This window comes from Limulus polyphemus, unplaced genomic scaffold, assembly GCF_000517525.1.
Source record: "Limulus polyphemus unplaced genomic scaffold, Limulus_polyphemus-2.1.2 Scaffold1802, whole genome shotgun sequence".
Taxonomy (NCBI): Eukaryota; Metazoa; Arthropoda; class Merostomata; order Xiphosura; family Limulidae; genus Limulus; species Limulus polyphemus.
The window spans coordinates 70,746-81,676 of record NW_013667412.1 but is presented as its reverse complement, the minus strand read 5'-3'; the positions used below and the strand labels follow the sequence as shown (position 1 = coordinate 81,676).

The 10,931-nt window shown below is 32.9% G+C and overlaps 2 protein-coding genes across 4 annotated transcripts in view; one reads left to right on the top strand and one right to left on the bottom strand.

The window, feature by feature from the left end:
• The window catches only part of LOC106464985 (cyclin-dependent kinase 10-like), a 161,055-nt gene extending 156,258 nt beyond the window's left edge, over nucleotides 1-4,797 (bottom strand). The window contains exon 1 of the mRNA XM_022392802.1: nucleotides 4,196-4,797. The gene's annotated coding sequence lies outside the window, so the exon portion shown is untranslated. The remainder of the gene's footprint in view (nucleotides 1-4,195) is intronic.
• Nucleotides 4,798-4,884: 87 nt separating this feature from the next.
• LOC106464984 (peptide deformylase, mitochondrial-like) overlaps nucleotides 4,885-10,931 on the top strand; it is a 70,258-nt gene continuing 64,211 nt past the window's right edge. The window contains exon 1 of one of the 3 annotated variants that reach the window (XR_002611870.1): nucleotides 4,885-5,863. The gene's annotated coding sequence lies outside the window, so the exon portion shown is untranslated. The remainder of the gene's footprint in view (nucleotides 5,864-10,931) is intronic. The other 2 variants (XM_022392803.1, XM_013925166.2) reach the window with 2 other exon arrangements.

Below are 10,931 nucleotides of genomic sequence, written 5' to 3'. Positions count from 1 at the left end.
TATTTTTTACATATCCCTTATGCTCATTTAAGCAGTATTTTAAAGTTGCATCTTTTTTAAAGTTGTAAATTTCAGATGAGAGCCATACAGGTGCACAGATTCAACAGGAATCATCTCATCTCCACAACACATCCTCCTTGCACAGTGCTCCCCCCTTGAGCACATTGTTTAAACCAAAGGCACATTCTTGATGAGGCAAATACACACACTGTAACTGGTGAGGTAAGATGGGTGGTTCTGTAGACAAGTGCATAAAATCTCATATACTGCAGTGGAAGGTAAAGATATAGATATTGCCTATCAAACTTGTGGAAGACCCAATCTCAACAGTAGGCAATGAGCAGGGACAGATGGGCTGAACTCTTGCTGTTATTCCCTACTTGATACAGAATTTTGAATAAAGTATTTCATGTGAGACATTGGCCACCCAGTGGGTTCCTGGGTCTCTCGCTTTTTCTTTTTTCACATCCTCATCTGCAGGATTACACTCAGAAAAAGTTAATTCCCAGAGGTAAGAGAAATCATGAGATAACAAACTTGATGAGAAGTAGGAATAAAAAAAAAAGTGTCATCTTTCAAAGAGGTATAGACAAGCAGGATGAATTGTTTAACCAGTTCATGCAGAAGGCACCTAAAGCAAACATTAGATCAGCATCTCCTACAAGCAAGGAGAAGAAGAATGTAATCTTAAGGAAAAGATTACTCAGAGATCAGGTGCCCATAGGTTCAAAAGGAGAATTAAACAGACCAAGGGGATGAGTAATTGGTAAGGGCCCTAAATAGATCTTTAATAACTGGAGAATAAGAATGACCAGAGAAAAGACAGAAGGTCACAGACTAGGTTGCACTGAATTCACAATTACAGAAATGGATACTGTTCTTAAAAGCCAGGGGGAAAAAAAGAAATGAGATGAAGAGTCAGATAAACTGAAGAAAGGAAGTGACAGATATAACACTGTTTAAATAACAATCAACCTGTGCTTAAAAACTGCAAAGGATTAGTGGCCAACAAGAGTTAGTCAAAAAAAAAAAACAATGAGCAACTATATATATATATAATAATAATAATGAATACAAGACTAAAGAGGTTATAATGTCAACATATAGCTCATTGGTTAGGCTACAGTTGGAATACTGTGTTAAATATTGGGTTTCTTACCTAAGAAACGGCATTGTAACATTTGAAAGGATTCACAGAAGGGCTACTATGATGACACTTATAATGAAAAGTTGTCATGCTAGGATAGGTCAAGATTTTTGAAATTGTTTTCTCTTTAAAAAAGGAGAGTGAGAAGGATTCTGATTGAAGTGTTTAAGATTGTTAAGGGAATTGGTAGTGTTGATGCTTCACCTTTTTCATATTTAATGGTGAAAATGGTAAGACTAGAAGATGCAAATAAAATTTTCCAGGGAAGGAGACATTTTTTAGCTAAAATAACTATATTTTTCTAACAGGTTAGTTGGATTTCACATGTGGTAAATGCAGTTAATTTTAGGTCACTTAAGAGAGAGTTTGATAAGTATTCAACTGAAAAAGGTTGGCTTTGTGTTTCATTTTTATCTTAGAGTTTAGTGTAGTGGATGAAATGACCTAGATGAGCTCTTGTTGTCCTTAAATTATATGTACATATTACTAGTAAATGTAAAAGCTCTCAGCTCATCATGTTTGGCAATATCTCTCACTTGATGCCACGTCTAAGTAGTGAGCTTCCTCACTAACAGAAATAGCTTAGTGTGCAGGTGTTAATATGCTTCAAGTACTCATGTTTTTACATGTTGCAACAAATAACAATGGCATGTTCCTTTCAAAAATCTTGCAAATGGCCAAGTACTTTCTTTGTAAATGTGCACAATTATCAATCTACTCTATGAATGAGTTCAACTTTTAAACTCCACACAATGTTCATTGTCCAAGTGGTCCAATACCAGAAAATATCAAGTTGTTTTCAGAAAGTTTGAAAAATTAAAAGTTATTACACATTTATTGAATTTTTTCCCTACAGTTTGTTGAAAACTGTGGCTTATTTTCTCTTGTGGATAATATTAATGTATTAAAGTATGTATTTGTATATACAATTTAAAAAAGATTTCTTTCACTATATTCACATCTTACAAGTTCAACAATGCCCATTATTATTCTAAAACAGAAAAATGAACACCTTACAACCTTTATATTATTTCTTTAATTTAGTTAATTTGAAAATTATTTTATCTATTTGGATTCACTTCACATGTGCATACATAGGCAGAAAGAAGCATGTAAAGCAATAAGAATGGTGTGTGCACCTTGAAGTAGTTAACAGTATCATCCTGAATACTAGTATCTTAAAGATTCATCATTTCAAAATAAGAGAACCAAAAGTTTCTTTTTCTTATTATTTTGTTCATAGAGTATAGCTTAAATAATCAAAAAATTCACTGGTGTGTTTTAACAATAGAGTACATAATAAATATTCTTTGCAGCCATACTTGTGATTTTGAATTATATTACATATGATGGGAAACCATTTATAAACTCATTCTAAAAGATCAATATGGTTCATAAATATTTATTATAACAAAACATTGAAAAATAAAGTTGTTGACTCACTTCATCATAGAAATATGTTTACTACACAATCTCAATGGCAAAGCATCAAAATTATTTTATCTATTTGGATTCACTTCACATGTGCATACATAGGCAGAAAGAAGCATGTAAAGCAATAAGAATGTTTTTGTATTCATTTCCTTTGATGCAGAATGTGGTCAACATGGAGGATATATGTGCACAAATGAGAAGAATGGCATGTTTTTACTGCCAAAAGAGAAATCAATTAATACAAGGACCAACTGCACTGCAGAAGTCAGTTTCTGATTAAATAATACAGATTCCAAGTAACTATTGGTAGAACGAAGCATCAAGAAAGGCTTTCCATTCTCAAAAAGTCTGGAAAAAATATTTGCTGACACAAAGATGAAACTTCCCAACAATGCTCTGCCCTCAGGAAAACCAAATGTGCTTTGTTCTCCACAGCTTGTTAACCTGCTGTAATCCTATACTGCAACAATATCCTTATAGAATGGAATAATCCTCAACACTCTAAACCTAAAGAAAATATGTGACACAAATGCTATTGTTGAAAACTGGTTCAGGACAATGAAGAAGGTGGCATTGAACGACAAATTCCATCAAAGACCAAGGGATTTTTTGCAAGTCATGAATGTATTTGTACCAGAAAGAATACCAGGTATTGCACTGAATTCACTAAAATCCAACATACAAGTCTCACATCGACAACTAATGTCTATCTTGATGAGGAAGATGCAGCCCAGAAAGAGCCTCTCAGTCAAGAAGATAAATAGCAGAATAGAAAATCCAAACAATAAACAAACAAGGGAAATACTATCAGTTACCTGTAACAGAACCTGCAAGGCAAAGCACAACTTCCACTTGCCCACCATGGTCTAGGAAAAACAAACTTGGAAGAACATACAGTGTTCAAAGAAATTGTGACTTCTGGGCATAATTCTTTTACCTTAGAATTAGTTTGAGCTTAATATTATGTTTTCTGATAATTATCCAACTACTGTTTCAATTACTTTAGCTAGTGACAACAGGAACAACCAGTGAAAAAGGATTGGGAAAATGCAGGATCCTAATAGTTCAGGAGACTTCCTTAAAGGCAGGATAGAGGTCTTTATTCATAAAAGCCTTTAAAGCAATTTTCCAGCTTTTTCTAACATAAAAAAGATGCTCAAATAAACTTTAAAATAAAGTCTGTGTAGTCCATTTTTGAATAAAACTGAAGACATAACAGAACTTATTTCAGAGTTCATGTTTAGGTCTAGTTGTACAGCCAGTACATGAAATTTTATAAAAAAGTCTTATTCTTTGCAAGTCTTGTAATATTTTGTATCAATAGAAACATGAAATGATGAAAAATGCTGAGCAAGAAGTGACCCAAAATAAGTTAATCCCTTAAAGTTCACAATAAATATGGGGCTTTTAGAAAGAAGTTGGCATGTGTGTAAAGTTTATCCTTTGTTGTATGGATAAACATTGGGTTGGGCTTTATGGTACTGATTGTCATACAAACAATATCTCCCTTCTATAATATACAGAGAAAGAAATTGTCCAAAATAATTAAACCACATAAATCAAAGAATAAGTATACAACTTTCAGAAATGGGTTGGCATATATTCCATATTTACCCTCAATTTTACCTATGAAAACCACCTTGGGCCAGGCTAAATGTTACTAGTTTTTGTAGAAGACATGTTCCTCTTCACCTTCAAGAATATGCAGAGAAGAAAGTGGCCCAAAATAATTTCACCTCTTAAATTCGTAAGTTAGTGATAAGTCTCAACCTATGCAAATAAGAAGCTGCGCGAATAAAAAGTTGTGAAAAAGAAGTCAACTGTAACCCCGTGGAGAAACCCCTATTTGGAAGTGAAACCTTAACAAAAGCTTACTAGAAATGAAATAAAAAGTAGGCTTAGAAGTTACAGTTATACCATTCCTAGCTCTGCTAGTACTAATAATAGTAGCAAGCAGTACGTATTAACAATAACAGCCTTTACACATGCCCTCTTCAGATTTGTGCGACGGTACATAGTAAAGACAATTTCCTTCGATATTTCAAGAAATACTAAAATAAGTTAAACAAAGTACATCCCTAATAGTAATACGCATATAAACTTTCGCATCTGAGTTGGCTACGTTTTCGCGAGGAAACTAGAGATCTAAAGTACTCAAACGTCGATATTAGTACTATTTCACACATAACACTCTCACACTACACATCTTGAAATATCAATAAAAACAACCTGTAGTCCTATGCCAGAACAAGCAGTATTTCTCTAATACACATGCGCAATAAACATCACAATACCTAACTGAAAAGGCTTGTGAGAAAAGGAAGTACAAAGTTGGTCGTATATTGGAAACACAGAAGACCGTCCCTTTTAATGACAAACGAGATACTGAAGATTGAAGAAGCTATAATCTACAAGTAATTGTTGTATGATTTTCGCGCAAAGCTACTCGAGGGCTGTCTGCGTTAACCATCCCTAAGTTAGCAGTAATAAAGTAAAGGAAAAGCAGCTAATCAACACACCCACCGCCAACTCTTGAGCTACTCTTTTACCAACGTATAGTGGGATTGATCGTAACATTAAAACGTCTCCATGACCGACAGAGCGACCATGTTCGGTGACAGGGATTTGAAACCGCAGATTGTGAGTCGAACGCCATAAGGTCCATTAGGCTACAAGTAAAACTGCAAGAAATGCGGTCTTTTGTGACCTATTAGATAGTAAAGAAGCAGTTAGAAATACTGCACTATCTTTGTGTTACAGTGCAGCATACTTTTATAATTTTGGAGACAGTTTATGGGAAGAGCGGCATTTTTACATTAATAGTAAGAAGTACAAAACGTATAATTACCTTATACATTATTACTAGTATTAGTGGATGAAAATTTACAAAAGTATTCTATATTATAACACAGAAAGACAGCAATGCTTCCAACTGCATCTTTATTACCTCACAGGTTACACAAATAGACTGCAATATTTTTCTTTTTATTTGTAGAATAGCTTCTTCAAATTCGTCTATCTTGTCTGTCATAAAACAGAATGGTATTCTTATTTTCCATTTTACGACCAACTTAGTACTTCATTCTGTCAAATAATTTTGTCTAGATTTTTGTCACGTTTTTTGCACATGTTCGTTAGTGCAGTACTACATGTATTAAGGTTGTCTTGAGATGTTTCAAGATGTCTGTTAGTGTTTTGTGAGAATCGTGTGTGAGGTCGCGAAATATTTATCAGAGACTTAAGTATTTCAGAGTTCTTGTCGTGAAAGCAGAGTCAACTCAGGTGTGTAAACTGTAACTGTAGGCTTATAAATACAATTTATATAAATTATAATCATGTCACTGTTACGCTGCGTTAGGGATGTGTTGTATTGAATATACTTTAGTATTTCTTGAAAATCAAATAGAGCTATCTCAAATATTAACATTTTAGTTTTTAGACTGTTACTGTCAGATAAGTTAAACTATTACTATTTTTAGGAAGAATAATATTCATTACAACTTACAATTATAGGTAACATGGAAAATGCTGTTCTGTGTTCATTCGAAATATTGTCTGATGTCGGGAAGTAATTTTATGGACAAATTACAAAAAAAAAAAAATGCCAAACTCATTATTATTTGTAAAAGCCTTCAAAATGAAATAAAAGTTAAAATAGAAAAATTAGGGAAGAGGAATATGACTTAAAAAGAGTGCTAAAATGAAAGATTTAGTAGTAATAGTACTACTAAAACATTGGTTGAAAGTGATAATTACTAAAAAAGAAATGCATTCCAAAATTCAACAGTACTAGTCAGTGATGGAACTACTGTGATGTCATTGTTGATTCCATGCTGACTGTAAACCTGGAAGTGGAACACTGGTAGTATTTCCAAGAAAAACGTTTTCAGAAGAATTGGAATTTGCACAACATTGGGAAATATATGCAGTACAATCACTGTAAAAAGGACAACACTGATATAAAAAAATCTAGCAATGTTTCAAGCCACTGCTGTACAGCTGGTGCAGTTTCACTTTTGTATTAAGCCTTAGAATGAGTAGTTACCTGAAACATTGCTAGTCAAAATATATTTGTTTCTGCTTAAATGTTATGTTTTTACAGTGATTTTATTTTAAAAGAAAAAGTTGTTGCATCTACATTTACAGTAAACTGTAAATTATGTCCCTCATAGAAGCTTCCATATTGCATTTTTTAATCTCAATGCTCATTTGGGTCATTGACTGTGTTGAGCTAATGTTGATGCAACACTAGAAGTTGACTTTAGGAACAAGCTGTACCAGTGTTAACTGTTGGCATTGAAATGTGTAATGTACCCAGAATTAGCAAGTTAAATGGAAAGAATATTAAAATACAAGTTGAACCTTTGAAATGACTTCTGAAGATGGAATTTAGACAATTAAGAGATGGCCATGCATTTAAATGCTTTTTGTTAGCTTTTCCTCAAATTTTTCTTGATAAGATGTAATGTTTTTGTTCTTTTTGAGCTATAGCAATTAGAGAGATGAAGGAATAATTTCCTGATGTTTCCTCGGGTGTCAGGATTTAGGTTATTTGGTGAGGTGGGTGACTAAATCACAGATTATAATAAATGCAAGGTAATGCATAAGTATAATTTTGATGGGAATAACCTTTACATTGTTATAAAGAAAAATGATGTTGGTATTCTGATGGATTAGCATATAGCCTGTTAAAAATGATGGGGCAAGTACTACCACCCCATAGTATACCGTAACTTCAAATTTCATAACTAACTGAAATAAATATATTTTGTGAAATTAAGCTTGACCAATAAAGAGGCATAAAAGTGCAGTTGAGGCAGTCAAATGTGGGTAAATTCCTTTGTGAGCGAATGAAAATTAAGGTTATTCATGAAATGTATTCATGGCATATTCATAGAATAATTATTGGTAAAAATCAGTTAGATTAACAATTTCTAATATATAGAAAAGTCAGTGTGTTTTGGTAACACTATGTTCTACTAATGGCTTTTATGTCATGTTGCTTAGCAACAAAAGTATAACCTAATATTGTTAGTCTATGATTATGTACTGAAAGTAAAATGAAATGTACAGACAACAAAACTGAAAAAAGTATTTCTTAATTTAATCTTTTTCAATTAGAGATTTGTTCTTTATTAAAAATGTTGGTGATATAACAGAAAATAGCTTTATTCAGAAATGATTTAAGTTTAAAATTGAATTGATATTTTTACTTTAAGGATAAATTTTATGCACTTGGCTCTATGCAAGGTGATCCCACACTACGTCATTACTTTAGACTTATTATACTATCATTCACTACACTTATAAGGTTTCACAGCCCCCTTGCACCCCTGTCACTAAAATTGTTATGGGCAGACAGTAATCAAACTATTCTGTCTGGATAAATGCATTTTGGCTTTTATGACTTCTCCTGTTTCAAGAAATCAAGCATGATGTGACATAATAAATGCAAAGTAATGCATAAGTATAATTTTGATGAGAATAATCTTTACATTGTTATGAAGCTATTATGTGAATGGAGGTAAGATCATATCGGAAGTTAACATATTCTTACACTGAAAATGTATTTCCAATAGATTCTTACCTCTGCTTGCACTTCCCACTCTTCCTCCCCACTTCTGGTTTCTTTTCCTTTTCTGTTGCTCAATCTCGAAGTGAAGTTGAGCTAAGCTGCATAGATGTAGTCTAGAAGTTATGTTGCACTCCTTGTGGTGAAAGGGTGTTGCATGCTATGACACAGCTGCCTCACGTAAGTGTAAGTTGGAGTATCAAAGCTAATGGCAAGTGAAATTTTGTGTATATAGAGGGCAGTACAAGTGCAGAAATGCTATTATGTGAGAGGAGGTAAAAACATATTGGAAATACGTTTTTTCAGTATAGGAAAAGGTTGACGTTCTTGAGTGTACAGGATTTCTCTAAGTCATTGGTCTCAGGAAAACAATTTTTATAATTTTGAAACTAATCCCAAACCAGCCATGTGGCACAGATATGTCACTGACATCTTCGGTAGATGGAATTATGGGCTTCCTTATCTTTTGGTATTCTTTGATTTCCTTAATAAACTCACAGCAAACTTGTAACTACTTATTATGCACTATAACTCACATCATGCATCAGCTACTAAATGGGATGTTATTATTGTTCAACTTAAAAGAATTGCAAAAGTCTGCAACACTGTGGGTGGTAAGATGTAAACCAAGATGGAACTTCAAAAGCTTCTGTTGTTTAATGGCTGTCCATATAGTTACATTACTAAAACATTCCATAATTTTTACTTACAAGATTTTAACAAATGACAGAGAAAAAAGAAACCACCTTATGAAAGCACTATGACTCTCTTAAGGTAGCCAAATGCCTCGTCATCTAATTAGTGATGCGCATGAATGGATTAATGAGATTCCCACTGTCCCTATCTACTATCTAGCGAAACCACAGCCAAGGGAAAGGGCTTGGAAACATGATCCTTTCAAGAAACATATTCATGGCACTGCCAATCTAGACAACAAAGAAAGCACTGCTAAACATTACATTAACTCACACAGCATAATTGACGAAACACCTTATCGGATCAAAATTTTAGAGATTTGTAACCACTCTCTGGACAGGAAATTTGAAGGATTTCTTTCGATTCAATTCACATGACTCTCTATTAACAGATATGACACCTAAACTCTGTAAAACTGTTATAGTTTCATGTAAGGTTTATTCTATTTTTATTTGTTTAGTTACATTTACTTTTATCATTAGTGACTCCAACATGTTTAACAACACTTTTAGCATGCTTCACTGTGCACAGTTCTATTGTATTGTTCTACTTTTACATTCTTTTCAATTACTATAATTTAAAATCAGTTTTGTAAACTGTGAATATAAGCTATAAGTAACTTATAAAAATTCCATTAGTTGGTTGAGACAAATACAACAAAGGCAAACAATGAAATTGAGACTAAATATTTCAGAACCTGGTATCTGAATGAACTCTCCTCATAAGGAATCTTTTGAAATAGAATCTTCTATGTTGATTATAAATAATTCAGTAGCAAATGTCAGAGAGTGTGTTATTGATATCCTCTGAAAGACAGGATGAGATAGGAAGGACATAGCATGTGGGTTAGGCTTTTATATTTATACTTCAGTAAAGCAAGAAGCTTGAAGGCTATAAGTTTGCATTTTGGCTCAGCCAGTATGTACAGTGTGTGTGATTGTTGGCAACTTAAAAAGATCATATAGTTCACAAAGAAAATCTAAAATGGATATTTCAGTGTGGAAAAGAGAGACAGAATTTATTTAGATATATCCTTTCCAAATTAAGAAATTAAAAGTTTTATAATATAAAAATTTGATTTATAAACTACATTTTGATGTCAAGTTTATTGGCATACATTAATAATAAATTTATTTAATTAAATTTTGAATGTAACTGTGGAAAATTGGTGACATGCCTACTTCGACCAACTCATGTTTATAGGGTTAATGTAATAGAGAGGCTTGCAAAAGCTCATAGTGCATGTTGATCAACTACATCAATGTATTACCAATGAACTTCTGGTAAATAGGATTCACTAGGAGTCAGAGGAGGAGACTGAAAAATCAGAACAAGATGAGAGCACTGTTTTATCCCACTGTGATTGAGAAGATAAAAAGGAAAGAGCTAGATGAGGAAGCAGCAAATCTAGAGTTAAGACAGGTCTAAAGCTGTCAATCCCCTCTATGATTCATTTATTCAACATATTAATAAGAAAAAGCTTTAGATCAGTCATTTCACACTTGTATGATCAGACATGTCATATGTAAATTCAGTTTTATATAACGAATTTTCAATGGTCTCAGGCAATTAGACAATCATTAATGTCCAGTTCCTTAGTGATGTACATAGCAGTATAATGAATTCTCAAGATTTCCAGCAACATGTTCCTTTACATGATTAGACAGCCATGAAGTGTTTTAAAGTACACATATTCCTCCATGCAGAGAGGCATAAATTGGTTAATTGCATTAAATGCTTATGAATTCTCAACTTGTCTGGGAACAGTTCTTTTTAATTGATTAGACAGTCACCTATTGACAGAGCTCTCATATTTGTCGAAGCAGAAGGACATAAATTTGTTAATTACCAACATTTTTTTTATTCTTAAAAATATCACAATACTTAGAATGAAAAATTAATTTGTTATGCTTATAACAGACTGAAATAAACATCTAATTTCTGTGTGGGGATAGATTCTTCTCGCTATTAAACCAATTTGTTTTTTATGTAACACTATTATAATTATTAATGGCCTTTTTGATACATCAAATACTAGAGCTTTAGAGGGAATCAGTGTATTAAGCATTTATTAACATTACT